Source organism: Misgurnus anguillicaudatus, chromosome 10 (assembly GCF_027580225.2).
Source record: "Misgurnus anguillicaudatus chromosome 10, ASM2758022v2, whole genome shotgun sequence".
Lineage (NCBI taxonomy): Eukaryota > Metazoa > Chordata > Actinopteri > Cypriniformes > Cobitidae > Misgurnus > Misgurnus anguillicaudatus.
The window spans coordinates 25475408-25492026 of NC_073346.2; the positions used below are offsets into that span (position 1 = coordinate 25475408).

Here is a 16619-nt window from a genome sequence, read left to right on the forward strand (position 1 = left end):
TCTGCCAAACTCTTATTATCAAAAATGGCACAAAGCCCCATAAATTGTAGGTGTCTTAGTTTCTAATCCTCTGTATACATCTCATTCGGCTTCAAATGTACCACCCAGACATGCAGTACAATGTATACACAGTATGTGTTCTTTCCAAATCACTGTAGAGTTTAAAGGACTCCTCTTTGCTCAGATCACATTTCAAAAGGCTGGTAAAATAGTTGAAGCTCACTATTATTGACGTGATTAACGACCAAACAGGGCATAAAACTATTTCAACTGTCATGCTTGACACACACCACCCACCCACACACAAACACACACACACACTTTTCTACTTCGAGACGATTGTATACTTGTGTTTCAGTGTATATAGAAACAAAATTGATTGGATTGGATTGGATTGTAGATGTCTGCTGTTGATAAAAAACTAAAATAATCTAGCTCCAATTTCACATCACTGGTTGAGCAATCATTGATATCTTGGGCTGGTTCTTCAATAAAACCCACAGAGCTAAAGTGTTTAATTTTGGGGAAAATAAATCTACAATATAAATGGCTAAATTTAAGTTGTCTCTGTATGTTAAAGGTCACGTTCTTTCTGATCCCATTTTTTAAACCCTAGTTAGTGTGTGATGTTGCTATAATAGCATAAAGTTCACTGCCAGGCGATATATTTTCTTTAACAGAATTCGCTTTTCAAACCCTACAGCGAACGGCCGGTTTGGACTACAGCACTATATTTCCTGCTTTAATGATGTCACTAGAACAGATTTTTGACTAAACTCTGCCCACAGGAATACGTCAGTCGCCAGATAAGCTAATGGCAAGCTAACCTGCTGTCCAATCACAACACACTTAACAAACTACACAATCAGAACTCGATACGTATTTCTGAAGGAGGGACTTCATTGAACAAGGAAGACATCAGCCCATTTTGAGGAAAGTGAAAACAGCACTATAGAGATAAGTAAATTGTGTGAAAAATAATGAACACGTTATATTGTGCACTGTTAACACAATCAAAGCTTCAAAAACACAGAAAGAACAGGACCTTTAGACTGAGATTTGGTGTGTGAGTGCTTCCTGAGGGAGGGAATTCAATCAACTTCCCATTCAAAACAACACAGGGTCTGTTAGGAATCATTCTTTTCTTTTCAGTCACATTATGTTCAATAAAAGTTTCACAAGGCTGTTACTGACACCTAGCAGTATAGATGCTGCATCATCCATTTCATGCGATTAAATATATTATCAGTCAGCCAAACTTAATGTGTTCCACCAGCAAACATTTACAATAACTGGGGATAAGAAAGATAAAGACATTCCTATTAAGCTAGTATCTGCTTAAACTATTCCTGAAATTTTTTACAGGGAAGAAACTGTTTGCTTAAAAACAAAAACACTTCTGAAGAACTGGTTATGGAAGTTTTAGTTTCATCAACGGCAGTTCAAAAATGCCTTATGATATTTAAATATGGTTTCAACAAACTAATTGCAATTCTTAAATATTTTAAGAGGTTGCAAGCTAATTCTTATGAATCCGTGAGACGTTATTCGAGCACTGTAAAAATTCCTTGTTGCACTTACTATACGTTCACACTGCTGCCGACTTGAGCTTCCAAAAAAGCTCAGGCCGCCCGGTCAAGGACGCTTGTCAACAGTACAGGGAAGCTTGCTGACACTTTGGCCACTCTCAAGTCAGCCAGCGAAGAACGTCTAGGCTATATTCCAATTGGTTGCTGGCGTTTTGCGCTGCTTGCCACTGAACCGCGTCATAGCTCATTACCATAAAGTTGAGCTTCTTTCAACTTTCTGATTGACGCTCTGGTCGCTCAAAACGGCGATGGATTTGACGCTCCTTGCAGCTGAGAGAAGCCAGCTTCCATTGTAAATGAATGACTTACGGTAACTTTGGAAGCTCAAGTCGGCAGCGGTATGAACGTACAGTTACATTTTTAAAGGAATAGTCCATTTTCTTAAAAAAAATCCAGATAATTTACTCACCACCTTGTCATCCAAAATGTTGATGTCTTTCTTTGTTCAGTCGAGAAGAAATTATGTTTTTTGAGGAAAACATTTCAGGATTTTTCTAATTTTAATGGACCCAACACTTAACAATTTTTTTTTAAGTTTTAAAAGACTCTAAATGATCCCAAACGAGGCATAAGGTTCTTATCTAGCGAAACGATTGTCATTTTGACAAGAAAAATAAACAAAATGCACTTTAAACCACAACTTCTCGTCTATCTCCGTTCTGACGTTGTTGTATGTGGAATGATACTAATTAATGTCTTTGTGTCAGTTTATTGTTAAGTGTTGGGGTCCATTAAAGTCCATTAAAATGAGAAAAATCCTGGAATGTTTTCCTCAAAAAACATAATTTCTTCTCGACTGGACAAAGACATACATCAACATTTTGGATGATATGGTGGTGTGTACATTATCAGGATTTTTTTAAGAAAATTGATTAATCCTTTAAGTTTAATCAACTTGAAATAACAATTAATTAATTAATTAATGAGGAGTTGCTGTAAATTATAAAAATAAAGTTGAAATAACTTAAGCTAATTCAACTTTGTATTGTGTAAATATGTACAATTTATAGCTCCTCACTAGTCAAGAAAGTTGAAATGAATTGTAAATTCAAGTTGAGTAAACTTAAAAATGTAAGTGCAACAGTTTAAGATATTTAAAGATATTTAATATTAACAAGATGTGTCACTGGTTTTGATATGAATGGGGGAGATCGCAATGGTCAGTATGGCCGCTCTAGTCCCGCCTTCAAGTAAAAAGAGCCAATCATCAACCATTAAAGAATGAAATCCTTTGTGCCCCAGCAAAACCTGAAGGCGTTGCAAATATGGTGGCGCACAGGCGCAGTGATGCAACATCCTTAGAAAAACTTTGGTACAATCTGCTTTTGCCACAGTGCAACTGGGTTTAAGGGTTGCAGCTTTATTCTTGCATTTTCCTGATCAAATGTTTTTGGACGATTTTTATGAACTCACACAAATCGCCACCTTGTATAATGCTTTCATTTTTCCATGAAATTCTCTTAAAAAATCAAAGTCTTAAAAAAAATGCACCACAAATCAATCTGTAGGCCTAGCTTATATACCTCGCATCAACAGAGCACTGCATTTATGTGGAAAATTCTGCCCAAATCACATCATTATAGTTGTTTTAATGGACACATATAGACTTGAGCTTGTGCCGCTGAAGTTAGACAACACACAAGCAGTAACACAACAAGCTCACAGTCCACTGAAACACTGCACACTTCTCTTTAGCAAATAGAAACCAAGCCCATTCCTGTCAGCACTAAATGCATCCTTGTTTAATTTTATACTTTATAACACAATACCTGGCAGATCTTTGAAATACTTGTTCTGCAGTAGTGTTCCTTTGGAGGACACATTAATAGATTAACAGTACCCTGAGGTCGAAATTTTAAAAGGATACTTTGTTTAACCAATGAGTCAGTGTTTACAGTTAAATTCACATCAGCAGTTCATTCCCTTATTTGGTTTCTATTATCTTGTTATATTTATCAGCATTTCGCTTTTTCTATTTTATCTTGTTATATTTATCAGCGTTTCACTTTTTCTATTTGTTTAGTTTCCAGCATCTCAAGGATCTGTTCACAGGAAGTCAAACGAACCAGAGGCTCTTAAAACTACACAATAGGACAACATGTTTTAATGTCCCCTCTGTGCCGGTTCTCTATGTTGTTGACAGAACTTGTTGTCTGCCCAAGCCTGGTCAAAGTTTAAACTGCGATTGGTCAGCGTAAGATTATTTGGCTAAGCTTTAAATCATGGGAACAACTGGAAAAACTGTATTATATGGTATATAGTTTTTAAAATTACAGCATTTGGCACACAGGGACTCTTCGGTATAAGCATCAGTTCCAGTAAGTGTGCACTTTGTGTGTTGGATTGTATGCGTGTGTGAGAAAAGGAAAAATGGGTTTGGCTTGGCATCGTAAAACCATTGGAAACATTTTAGGCACAATGAAAACTGGGTAAAGAGAGAAAAAAGGGCAAGCGAGAGAGGAATGTATCTACTCAGCCTCCAGCTCCTCTGCAAATCACAACTATCTTTGTTTTCTTGTGTGACGAAAATGAAACCGCGAAAAAGCCCTCTTAATGTTTGCTGTATTGTTACTATGGCAAAGTGAGTGGGCCTCATGACTAAAGGTGAAAATATGGACATCTTTGAGGGAAAAGACCACTAAAAAAAGACAGAGAATTGGGTTTCCCCAAACCACTTACTGTGTGTGTAGTTAAAACACTGCCAAATGCACATTTTCCAGTGGATACTGTTAGTAAAACTCATAGCCATTCATTATAATGCACTTATGATTCCAAAACCACACTTAAAAGCCCATTTATCTCTTAACCTTGAATAAAACAGTGGCTCTCATGAACAGTGTTGGGGTAACACATTACAAGTAACGTGCATTAAGTAATAATATTACTTTTCTGAAGTAACGAGTAAAGTAACGCATTACTTTATAAATGTACACATTAATATGAGAGTTACTTTTTTGCAAAAGTAATGCAATTTACTTTTCAGTTTAATTAATTTTATTTACAAAAAAATAATGTACTGAATTAGTCTGAACCTATTCATGTAGAATAACGCAGTCTATGCACGCTCCTGAGCAGGAACCGTTTGAGACAGAAACGGAGATGGCAGGCTCGACATTTTTGCGATGAAAATATGCAATTTCTGAATGCAGAACGTCTCAGTCATAAAAACACCTGCAAGGCCTGAAAGAGATCAAGCCTCAGCCAAGTAAGAAAAAGTAACGCAAAAGTAACATAAGGATTACGTTCCATGAAAATTAGGTAACTAAGTAATGCAATTACACTGAAAAAAATGATTCATTGAATTTAATCAATTTTTTTAAGGTAAGTGGTTGCAATCAATTTATTTAAGCTACATTTAAACAAAAGTTTTATACTTCATTTTACTTTACTAATCTTTTTTGTTTAAATGTAGCTTAAATAAATTGATTGCAACCACTTACCTTAAAAAAATTGATTAAATTCAATGAATCATTTTTTTCAGTGTAGTTACTTTTTGGGGAAGTAACTCTATATTGTAATGCATTACTTTTAAAAGTAACTTTCCCTAACACTGCTCACGAATATAGCCAACGATGTCAACAAAACAATCACCTAAATAAACAAAGTCTTGTTTAAGTGCACATTCTCTGAATTTTGGTCATTGTCTTTCTCATCCTGTATTTACTGTGAATACGGCAACCAGATGCTTGTAGCAAACAGTACCATGTAACAGCCTGAAACAGACAGCTGTTACCTGCAACAGCTGGAAGGTTTTAAGAAAGAAAATGACTGCAAGCATTTATTAAAAGCTTTGTATAACAATAAAGAAACTAAATAGTTCAACCATACTATAGGACACAGCGCATTATTAGTCTAATAAAGGACTGGAAAAAGGACTTGTTTACATTTACATTTTTATCCAAAGCGACTTGCTGTACAAAAACGAGGTGAACCGCAAAGGGAAACAATAACATGAGAAGTGCTATTCAAAATTGACTGCTATACAATTCAATTATTAACGCGTATTAATTTCCTCTTCTTTTTTTAACTCGTTTCTATGTTGAATTAAAACAATTTGCAATCATATCACCAAGCAACTCCCCTTCTTCATTCAGCCTTACAATCTTAAAATACACCCATTCACAGCTTTTGACGTAAACGTGACCTACACTTCTATTTTCCACCGTGCCTGCATGGGTGCAACACATGTGTGATGATCTTAAAACAGAAACATCTCATATAGGGCTTCCCCATTCACTCACCGGTCAAAAAATAACTCTAAGTAACTGTTGAGACGACTCTGACTCACTCTCACCAATAACCCAAATACGTCTCCATGGAAACCAAATGAAACATACAGAAGGGGAAACCATATGGTCAAGAGGAAAAAAATGGTAACAGGGTCCTATAATTCACTCGACAAGTTGAAAAGAGCTCCAAGTAGACCACGACAGAACTAAATTTGGAACAGTGTATGGGTTCAAAAAATGTAAAATCTCTTAAGGACATAAATCCTTAATAGTGTTTAACAGCTATCAAGATGAGAAAGATTATGCAATACCTATAATGTTGATAATATCTATACAGATATTAATCTTATCTTTAATCTAGTCATCTATATATGTTAGTCAGTGTACTCCTAAATGTTGACAAATTTACTTTTAGCAGATATGTGCAAATCTACAGCTTCTCTCTTCTAAAAATTAATACCAAACATTTTTATGACTCACACTGCCCTCATTATGGTCACTAATGTCCCTTTCCCTCACTAACTTTTGTTCTGACTAGCAATAGCAAATACCAAATCATGCTCATGGGCCATGGCTATGATGTGAACTGAAGGCTATTCAAAAAAAGCAGGAGCAGCTTTAAGGGAAATTATACTGTAACATAACAAATATCTGTATTTTTGCTGACTTTTTAATACTGACATGCATTTGCAAAGCAATTACAGTTGCATAAAAAAGATTAATGTTTAATATTAATCTTTTTTTATATTTTTATGAATATAAAAATATTAATGACATTATATTATACATGCAACTAAACATGAAGGACTTAATAAAAAAATCTAATTGCAAACAAGTAGTTCAATAATTCAACAAATAAACAATCCATTGGCATGGACGTGAAAACCACTGGAAACAACAACATACAAACAATACCCGACCAAGAACAAAGAAAAAACTGGGGAATTTATACACATGACAGTCAAGGGTAACAAAACCTGGGGCCCTGAATGTTAACCCTGAAGTGAGGAAAACCGAGTTTTCCGTTTCAGATTGGGAGGTATGGGCTGGGTAAGTCAAGACTGTTTCAAAAGGAAAGGGTAACTTATAAAGGTTATGCACGTGACGCCACCTTCGGCGAAAGTGACTGCGGTTACGCCCCCAAGTGGCATTCGCATAACGTGGAAAACGCATCTGAAATGCGAAAAGTAGTTGTGTGATCAACTGTGGTAACAGATTCAACAAAAATTTGGAGCCAAAAAAATTCTTTTTTTCAGACTGCAAAAAAACACTCAAAGGAGAAGTAAATCAGTATGTCAGGTATGTATAATTAAAAAAAATCATATAAAAATACACCAATGAATACTCTTATTCTGTGTAATTGCAAAGTTTTGTCAGTGAGCCTTCATTAAAAAACATCCATTATGATGAGCCTTGTGTGCTACAAAGGTGGGATGGTTTAATAGTGTTAGGCAAGACAAACATATATGTCAGGAAAAGTAATGTCTGGCCAAATGCCAATGTCCACAGACTACTGGTTGTTTGGCAAGTTGTAAGGGTCACTTTTAAGGCCAACCAATTTCAAGCTGATAATAGTCAGTTTTACTGGCGTTTTAGCAGCAGCCGTTATGAAAACCAGCCATTTTGTTGAATGTTTTGCCACTCAACAGGGTGAGCTCCGGCATGGTCACGTAGAAAAGTGACGTTGTTGCATACCCTCTATACTCAAAGTATATGTTTCCAGGGTAACTTACTCTGTGAACTTATGCTCAGGAGCAGGTTTTATTCTGTAAACTCCAGAGTTTCTTGCAGTCTCCTACCCCGTTTAGCAGTAGCAGTGTTTAAAGACCTTGTTAGTTTATTCAGTACATTGATTCATTGTGTACATTTTTATTACATACACTGTAAACATTTTTTACACTGTCAAAAATAAAGGTACAACGCTGTCACTGGGACAGTACCCTTTAAAAAAGGTCCTAATATGGGATAAAAAAAATCCCACACTCTCTGGGCACTCTTTGGGTACAAAGGTGTACCTTTTTGAAAGGGTACTGTCCCAGTGACAACTTTTTTGCCTTTATTTCTGTGTAGCTGACTTTAAGTTAAGCTGTGTTAAAAAGTCATTTTAACATACTATATTTTATATATTTAGTACACAAAAATTTAAAACTAAATTGAAATGACTGGTAAAGCTAATTTGATACTTGGGTGCAGAGACTGTCTAAGTGATGTCATAATTTCATAGAGGATCCTGTAGATGATGACATGGCATTCATTTGTAGGACTTTACGTTTATGTCGGGAGAGAACTTTGAGAACCCGAGTGAATTTTTGTCATATCCATGTGCATTTATTTGAGCTGTATCATTTTTCTTTGCAGACATTTTAGATATATCAATACACATCCTTGTGGCTTGTTATAAATTCACTAATCAGAGCAGCTGGTCTAGTGCAGTGGTTTTCAAACTGGGGGCCGCGAGATGGTGCCAGGGGGGCCCCAGTTTTATGACATTTTATGAAATACATTAATTTATCATGAATTCTGTATAATTAAAACAAAAAAAATAAGGCTACTAACCAAAAGCACTAATTTTTTGCATAATTTAATGTTTTCTTTTTATTAAAATGTTGAGTTTTAGAACAGTTTTGTCACAAATTTTCTTTGGGGGGCCGCGAAGGAATGCACCGTACACAAGGGGGTCCGCACGCTGAAAAAGTTTGGGAACCACTGGTCTAGTGGGTAGTGCTGTGCACTTTGAGAAGCGTCAATATACTTTCGGCTATCTGAGTTCGAATACCGGCTTGGCGTATTTCGATTTTATTAATGTCAAACATTTGTGAAGTCCGTAGCCTTTTATGCCAAAGACTTATGCCTAATTTTATTTTTAGCTGCGGTTATGTTCTTTTTGTCCATTAGATTTCATCTGCATGAAAATGAATATATAGTTTATTAACCTCTGATAGTTAACAGTGATAAAAAATTAAATGTACGCATTTACGACTCAAGCAGCAATCTCCCACAACAACTCTTTTTTGTGAATATATGCTCGGAGTTGCTGTACACTTGCAGCAGCACTTCCAGGTTTTCTTGTAAAAAGTATCCGGACCTCTATTTCACATGCTGTTGCATGGTGAATCAAAATATTGGAGCTCCATTCATAAAAGCTTTTCATAGTGGCTGTTATGGATGCACCGATACCACTTTTTTTGGAATACGAGTACTTGCATTTCAGTACTTGCCGATACCGAGTACTTAATAAAAAAAACATGATTTAAATTTACAGGTAACAGGTTTAGTCATATAATTTAACAAAGAACAAGGGACATGTTTTCCAGTTTGTTGTAAACTCTGCCTCTTTGGACAACAAAAGAGGCATTAACCCCTTACACGCCCCTCAAACATAGACATTTCTCAGACCGTTGTATCGATCCCCGGTATCGGAGGACTTTTAACGAGTATGAGTACTTTAGAAAATGTGGTATCGAGGCCGATACCCGATACCAGTATCGGTGCATCCCTAGTGGCTGTGCATACTCTTAACTCGGAGTCAGGCTACTTAGAGTCGATTAAACCGATCTCAGCTGTTCTGTAACTGAAAACTCAAAAGTTTCCCATCTCAAAGTAAGTCAATTCAGAGTTCAAGTTTTAACTCCGAATTGGTTGAACCTCCTTACTGAAATGGGCCCCAGGAGACAATTTTGGCAGAGTAACACAAAAGACTAGAAGGATGATGAACAAAGTCTACAAAAAACATCTTTAAAATAAGAGATGGAAAACTAACATGAAACTAAATTATAACATTATGAAACCCAATGGTTTAGTAGGTTTTAAAGGAACAGCATGTAGGATTGTGGCCAAAACTGATATTGCAATCACACAACTGGTGGCCAATACACAAAATGACAACATAAACATCAGTTGAGGGCTGCAACTCCACTTTAAATAACAATATTCTGGCCAGACCACTGTTGTGAGTGATATAAGCATTTGAAATGAAAATTATTTCTTAATGTCTAGTGACATATCAGGGCCATTTTATAATTACATTTCTTACATACTGTTCCTTTAATAAGAAATACTGTAACACTACCAGTAAAGTAACACTTCCTGTTCGTTTAGATATTAGAAACTAAACGTATGCTCATTACATTAAAAAGAAAAATCTGAAAAATTATTCCGGCATAACCACATATTCACATATAACCGCATTGCTAAGCTTAGGCGTTCTGTTCCAAGTAAATGGAAGTATAGTGCCACAAAAATGATCAAAATTAAATGTTAAGAATCTTCTTAATCTCATTGGTAGATCTGAAGGTGTGACCATCGGGACATGTCTCTATCTGTAACAGAAGCAAAGAACCTAAAACAAACAGTACATTATTCCCTCTCTCTGATTCAATAGCACATGACAAATGCTTACAGACTTGTCCTTCATAGTTTAAAACAGCCATCATTTATTTAATCCTTCTGTCTAGCCAGGCTAAAAAGCAAGACGTGTGCAAAACCATCCAGCTTATATATCAGTGACAATTATGGCACAAATTGCTGAGCGCAGTTGTACAACAACTGGGCCTCATCTCTACAATGCCAAATCTGTCTATGCTCTCAGACTGGAGTTAGAAACATGCACTAATACTAAATCTACCTGTACAATATGCTTTAATAAAGAGCGCTTTGTTTCAGAGTTTGAATCACAGAGATTCAGTTAAGTCCTGCCAGCGTGGCAGCATTGTGTTTAGGAGCCGGAGACGCCGATGGTGACTCACTCTCTCCCTTACACCCGTAGACACCGCCAGAAGATCGCCAATTACAGTAACCCGCTCCACCCTACGCTTACACGAACCCGGACTAACAAAATCTCAGCAAACTATGAGGATCTATGGCCGTGTGATATAAACAGTTTTCCAGTGACTCTTTAACATAATAAACATAACCAGATGCCTTAAACTGTATCTCCGTCCACCCAAAAATAATTCTTGCATGTATGCAGCTGGCTTTGGTTAGGCATGAAACAGAACTGGTGTGTTTTACTATGTGTGTATGCATGTGTAGTACTCTGCCAGCGTTCCTCATTATATGTGGTTTGGATCTGGCAAAGGGCAACATCAACTCAAGCTATGAGTCACATGGCACCACCGCGTGACTCCACCTCTTCTCTCTTTCTCTCTATTCATGAATAGTTTGCAGACTTTGATGTGCTAAAGCTACTGAGCCATTTTAGCAACACTACCAAAGTTTCAGCACATCAGTGTTAAATTTAACCTTCAAAAGTTTGTTAACAGCTTTGATCCACCAGACAAACCAAATAGATGTACGCACAAGATCGTACAGGTAATGTGCAATTGTAATGAGCTGATTGGCTCTTTTACCTTTGGGTGTGGCTTGCATTCAAACGACTGCTATAACAAATGTTGTCCTATTAATTTTTCTGTCTCGTTTCCCTTTATGTGGTCTTTGCATAAATGCATTGTGTTTAAACAACGGTTACACTGAAACCTGTGAGGGAAAGGATTCCAGCAGAACCCTGTACACAGGTTATACTGATTTCTAAACAAATTACTTGCAAATGAAAAACATGTTTGATCTTTATAATTTAAAGATGGCAATTACATAACCGACCGAATGAGTCAGTCAGTCCACAAGCCTTCCGGATTCAACTACAACCAAATGGAACTGCATGTGCGCTTAGGAAAATTTTTTGATGTGCATGTGCTTTGTACTTTACAATTTAAAGAGCACCTATGGTCTGATTCATGATTTTACATTTTCTTTGGTGTGTAAGTGTGTATTAGTAAACATTAACGATATGTAAAAGGTACAAACCCCAAAGTAAATAATGACGCGAGTTATCGTCTCCAACGTAAATCTCTTTTTTTGGACTACAACAAACACACGGATTGTAGGCAACAATTTACTGGGATTGGTGATGTAGACGAGATCGACATTATCATAATTTCTCCCGCTTCGGACTCACAGCCTGTAAGTTAACTCCTGTTAGCATTGCGATCAAATCTTTCAAACATGGTAAGGAGCGTCACATTTCCAGCTGACATCAGAGGTATTCAGGCCAATCACAATGTACAGATTAGCTGGCCAATAAGGGACACGGCACTTTTCAGATCAATGAGCTTTGTACAAAATCAATGCGTTTGAGGAAGAGATGGAAATCTGGAGCTTTAAAAATGTACAGTATGTGGAAAATAATGTGTTTTTAACCATATTAGGTGCTCTTTAAGAATCAAACAACTTAAATACTAAACTGAGAAGTTATCAGCTGCTGTGTATCTAACCAAATATGTATTCATGTCTAGACGAGTGTGCAAAAGAGTTTTTTTGCACATCATTTTAAAATCATTAATAAGTGATGACTCAGAGATCTTAGGATAACTTTGGTTTTGAATAGGGCTGTCAAGTAATCGCAATTAATTGCATACAAAATAAAAGTTTGTTTTTGCATAATATATTTGTGTGCACTGTGTGTAATTATTTTGTATATATAAATACACAGGTACATGTATACATTTAAGAAAAATGTTATGTATATATTTTTTAAGCTCTATATATCAAAATTATATAAATATATAAACACATGTAAAAGTTTCTTAAATACATACATGCACAAAATAATATATGCACACACATATATTATACAAAAACAAGACTTTTATTTTGTAAGTGATTAATCGCTATTAATCTTTTGACAGCCCTAGTTTTGAATAATGTAAAATAAATTTCAAATAACTGGACACATAAAAGTACACTTTAAACACACAGCCTTAGATAGCCATCAATGGACGAATAACATTTTGAATATTTATCATTTTTACATATATTTGACCTAAAATATCAAGAGAATGGATAGTTTTACAGACTGTATGCATGGGGAGAATAAGGAGGCTCTTTAACTTTTATACAGAAAATATTTCGTTAAAAGGAAATAATCCACATCTTTGGACCTAAGCAAAAAGAAAGTCGGTCTATGCATTTTGTTAAAACATTTAACAGAGGTGGAATAAATGTCTAACTTTCGGCAAAATTCACCCCAAAATAAAATGACAGATGATGTTACAATTTACTACATTATTATGAGAGACAGAACTTTAAATTTTGGATGATTTATTCCTTTAACATGATATGCTTAAGAGAGTTGATCTTCAGTGAGGTCATGAGAGTAGCTGAAATTGTCCTGAGGCAGCAAACAGTGACAAAAGACAGAGATCTGTACACCTTTTACAATGAAATTCCGGTCCTCACTAAGAAATAAGAGACGTTTTTCTTTTCAAATGTATATGATGTGGCGAACGAACATAATGCTTTTTTATATGGATTCTTGCAAATTAAAAGATTAAATAGAGTGTGAGAGAGTTAAAAGGATGAAAAACATTTAAGTGAATCTTGCTTTTTTTTAAGGCAAGACAATCTTTAACCAAGCAAGAAATTGGAAGTGGTACGTAAGATCAATAAGATTTGATAGTCACCTGGCATTTTAAGAATGTAACCATTTAATATACACTAGTTGGTTGTGAAAGTAGATATTAAAACACACATAATGCCTAAACCACAGAAGATTCTCTTATCTTAATGTGATGTGTGTGTCTTCATAGGAAGCGTTTATTGCCATGTGTTAGTTTTGATAAAGCCAGAGGATGATGGGAGAAAATAAACACTTTTGTGAAATTTTCTGCATAAACAAACAACCCAAAAACTAAAGTGGTCCTGTTTAAACAATATCCAGCTGAAAGAGGTATATCAATGCAAGCATGTTAGCCTTACAAAAAGCACTGTACTGCAGTTGTAGCGTGGTAGTGTTGATAGATTACTATTGTATTTTATATAAACAAACTGCAGTAAGTATATCTCTGTAAGTATATCTGTAGCCGGTACAGTTGTAACTTTGCACCATTGAGGATAACAGGTAAGCCAGTCAATGGCAAGAAAAGAGGGAGGGCCAGGAAATGACTCACCAGTCAAACATAGTAGTATTTTTTTAAGGCTGAAAGCTGCCCTACTTGTGTTCAGTTTGCCCTAAAGCAATGTACAGTACAATGATCAGAATGCAGTTTACCCAACCATTACAACCACATACCAGGAAAAAACAATGTACTGAATTCTTCATTGGCTTACAAAAAGATCCAAATATTAATCAACTACAATCAGGCAGCATAAAAAACACAAGTATAGAGAGGCAATGGGTACACAACTTTAACACTATTGAAACAAGAGATAAGCTCACCTTCTAAAAATCAATACTTTAATATTCAACACTTCCTCTTGAGATGCTGAAATGCGCCCAAGATTACTAGGATTAAACTAATACTCAACGAAAATTAAAAACATTTAAAATATTATGCAAATATGTTCAGAATTTTCACAATTCTCACAAAAAAAACCATATACAAGCATAAAAAATAAGTCAAAGGGCAGTGAGAGATTTTTTTCTCAATGCTGTTTGATTAACATGAGGGACAGACAGGAGCAAAATTAGGTAACTTCTCATTTAAGACCAAAGTCCAGATCCAATAAACTGTTACACATGCGTTTTCGCTTTCACCAGTTTACTTTCTCTTACAATCTAAATGGTCTTGTTCATGAGGACACTTGCAAAGATGGGCATTTTGACGCATATATGTTTTTAAGGCCAATAAAGTGGCAAAAAAGCTCACAAGCTTAATAAGCTTAATTGTTTGTGTTTCCCTTGTTTTAATATACGTGTACAATGTTAAGTTCTTGACCGCGCGCACAGCAACGTGACATGGACGCGTAACCTCAATAGAGACGATAGTCCAAAATCTCTCACTGAGAGAACTGTTTGGCACTGTTTGCACAAGGCTGCACACATGCACTTTTTAGTACTGACCTCTGTGTTTTATGTAGTCAGTTTGAAACATTGTTCATGTTTTTTGTACTGTATTGTACACTATTTAATTAAACTACAATCAAAAGATTTTCTCTTTAAGTCTCCCCACATTCATTCTTTTTTCACAACATTCCTCAGTGAGCCATTAGGGGGTTGAGTCTCAGTTGTGAAACACATCAATATTCATGACCAACGACCCTCCCTCGCATATTGCCTTTACACTGCAAAAAGTGTCTTACAAAAGTTAAATCAATGTATTGTTTCATGTGAATGAGTGGGTAAAATGGTTTTTACATCTTTTTGTAGCGAATTCTCAATTATACAAGAGTAGAGAACTTTATTGTTTGTGAACAAATGTTAAGGATGTGTTCCTTAGCCTTATTTCAGCAACTTTTCTTTTTTTACTAACACGCATAAACATCATTTACTAAACATGTACATACATTTTACTTACATATTATTGTAGCACAGTTTGTGCCGAATATAGTGTTATGTGATATTAGCCATTAATATGTTGTAAAGCAACTGAAAAAAGACCAAATGTAAGAGCATGTCAGAACCTCTGCCAGTGTCCCAAAATGGTCGGACCTCAGAGGGTTAAAGCTGTACAAAAATCCTTTATTGGCTAGCACAAAAATAACCACTAAAAACATCTCATTATCTTTCCCCGATTCACAACAGCAGCCTATAACAATAATTTATAATTAAACTGTCAGGTATGATTTCGCAGATTATGTCAGTTTGATCTTATTTGACTTCAACCCCTATCAATAAAACTTCACATTAACTTGCCATTTTGCTAACAGAGATTGCGAAATAGAGACAAAAGTTATGGATTAAGACAATTACTTTTACATTATAAAATGTAATATAAGGTTAAGACTAGAGATAGACCGATATATTGGGCAGCCAATATATCGGGCCAATATTTCCGAGTTTTATGTGTATCTGCATCAGCCGATACGTGGCTGCCGTGTTCGCAGTTTTTTTCTGGCATTATTTACAAACAGAGTGCTGGAAGCCGCAAGCGACTGCAGGTCATGTGACTAAAAACAACCAACCTTTCCATGACAACAGCGAAAGCTCGGCCTAACAGCTGATCAAAGATGAACAAAGCGGGTTTTTGTTCAAACTAGTTATATTTCCTAATTAAACTAACCTCTAGTCCTAGTTTAAGATAATTCCTGTCCGGGAAACCACCCCTATATATTTGTAGTAGTAAAGTGCTAGAAATCAATATCCTTTGCTGATAGTTCCTCGTCATTGTGGAGAGTGCAGTTCATGGTTCCATAGCACCCTCACCTGTTTTTATTATTTGTGAAATACAGTTTAAGTTCAATAAATGTTACTTTTTTTAAATTGAGACTTGTAACATTTGGCATCATCATTGTGTCATTTTTATGATGTAAATTGAGTAAGCAAAAGCAGTATCGGCTCCAAATATCGGCAGCCTGTATCGGTCATCGGCTAAGGCTGATGAAACAAAAATCGGTATCGGCACTGAAAAAATCCATATCGGTCGATCCCTAGTTAAGACATCCAACAATTTTCCTTTAAGAAACTGCAAAAGCAAATAATTTCTAAATAAATTGTCCTCTGACTTTTTTCCCTTTCCCTGACTTTCCTTTTGAGATGCACTGTAAGTGTATGTAGTTGATTATATTGTCTAAATTTGCATTTTAAATTCTAGGTGATGATGACATGTCGCTCTTTCAAAATTCATTGACAGACATGTTTCATCTGCTCGGTCCACAGCTGCAATCTTTCCACATATGAATCCACTGATCACACACTCCCACACTGCACCTGTCTACACACACACACACACACACACACACACACACACACAAAAGTCTTGTGTTTGGTAATTACCACAACAGCCAAATGGTGTCATCCAGAGCCAACAACAGAGACCAGAAGCACATGTACAGTAACCACATGCACACACACACATCTCCTCACAGC

The 16619-nt window shown here is 35.9% G+C and overlaps 1 protein-coding gene across 2 annotated transcripts in view; it reads right to left on the reverse strand.

Moving 5' to 3' along the window:
- lmna (lamin A) overlaps positions 1–16619 on the reverse strand; it is a 34445-nt gene that overhangs the window by 9757 nt on the left and 8069 nt on the right. The window lies entirely within an intron of this gene.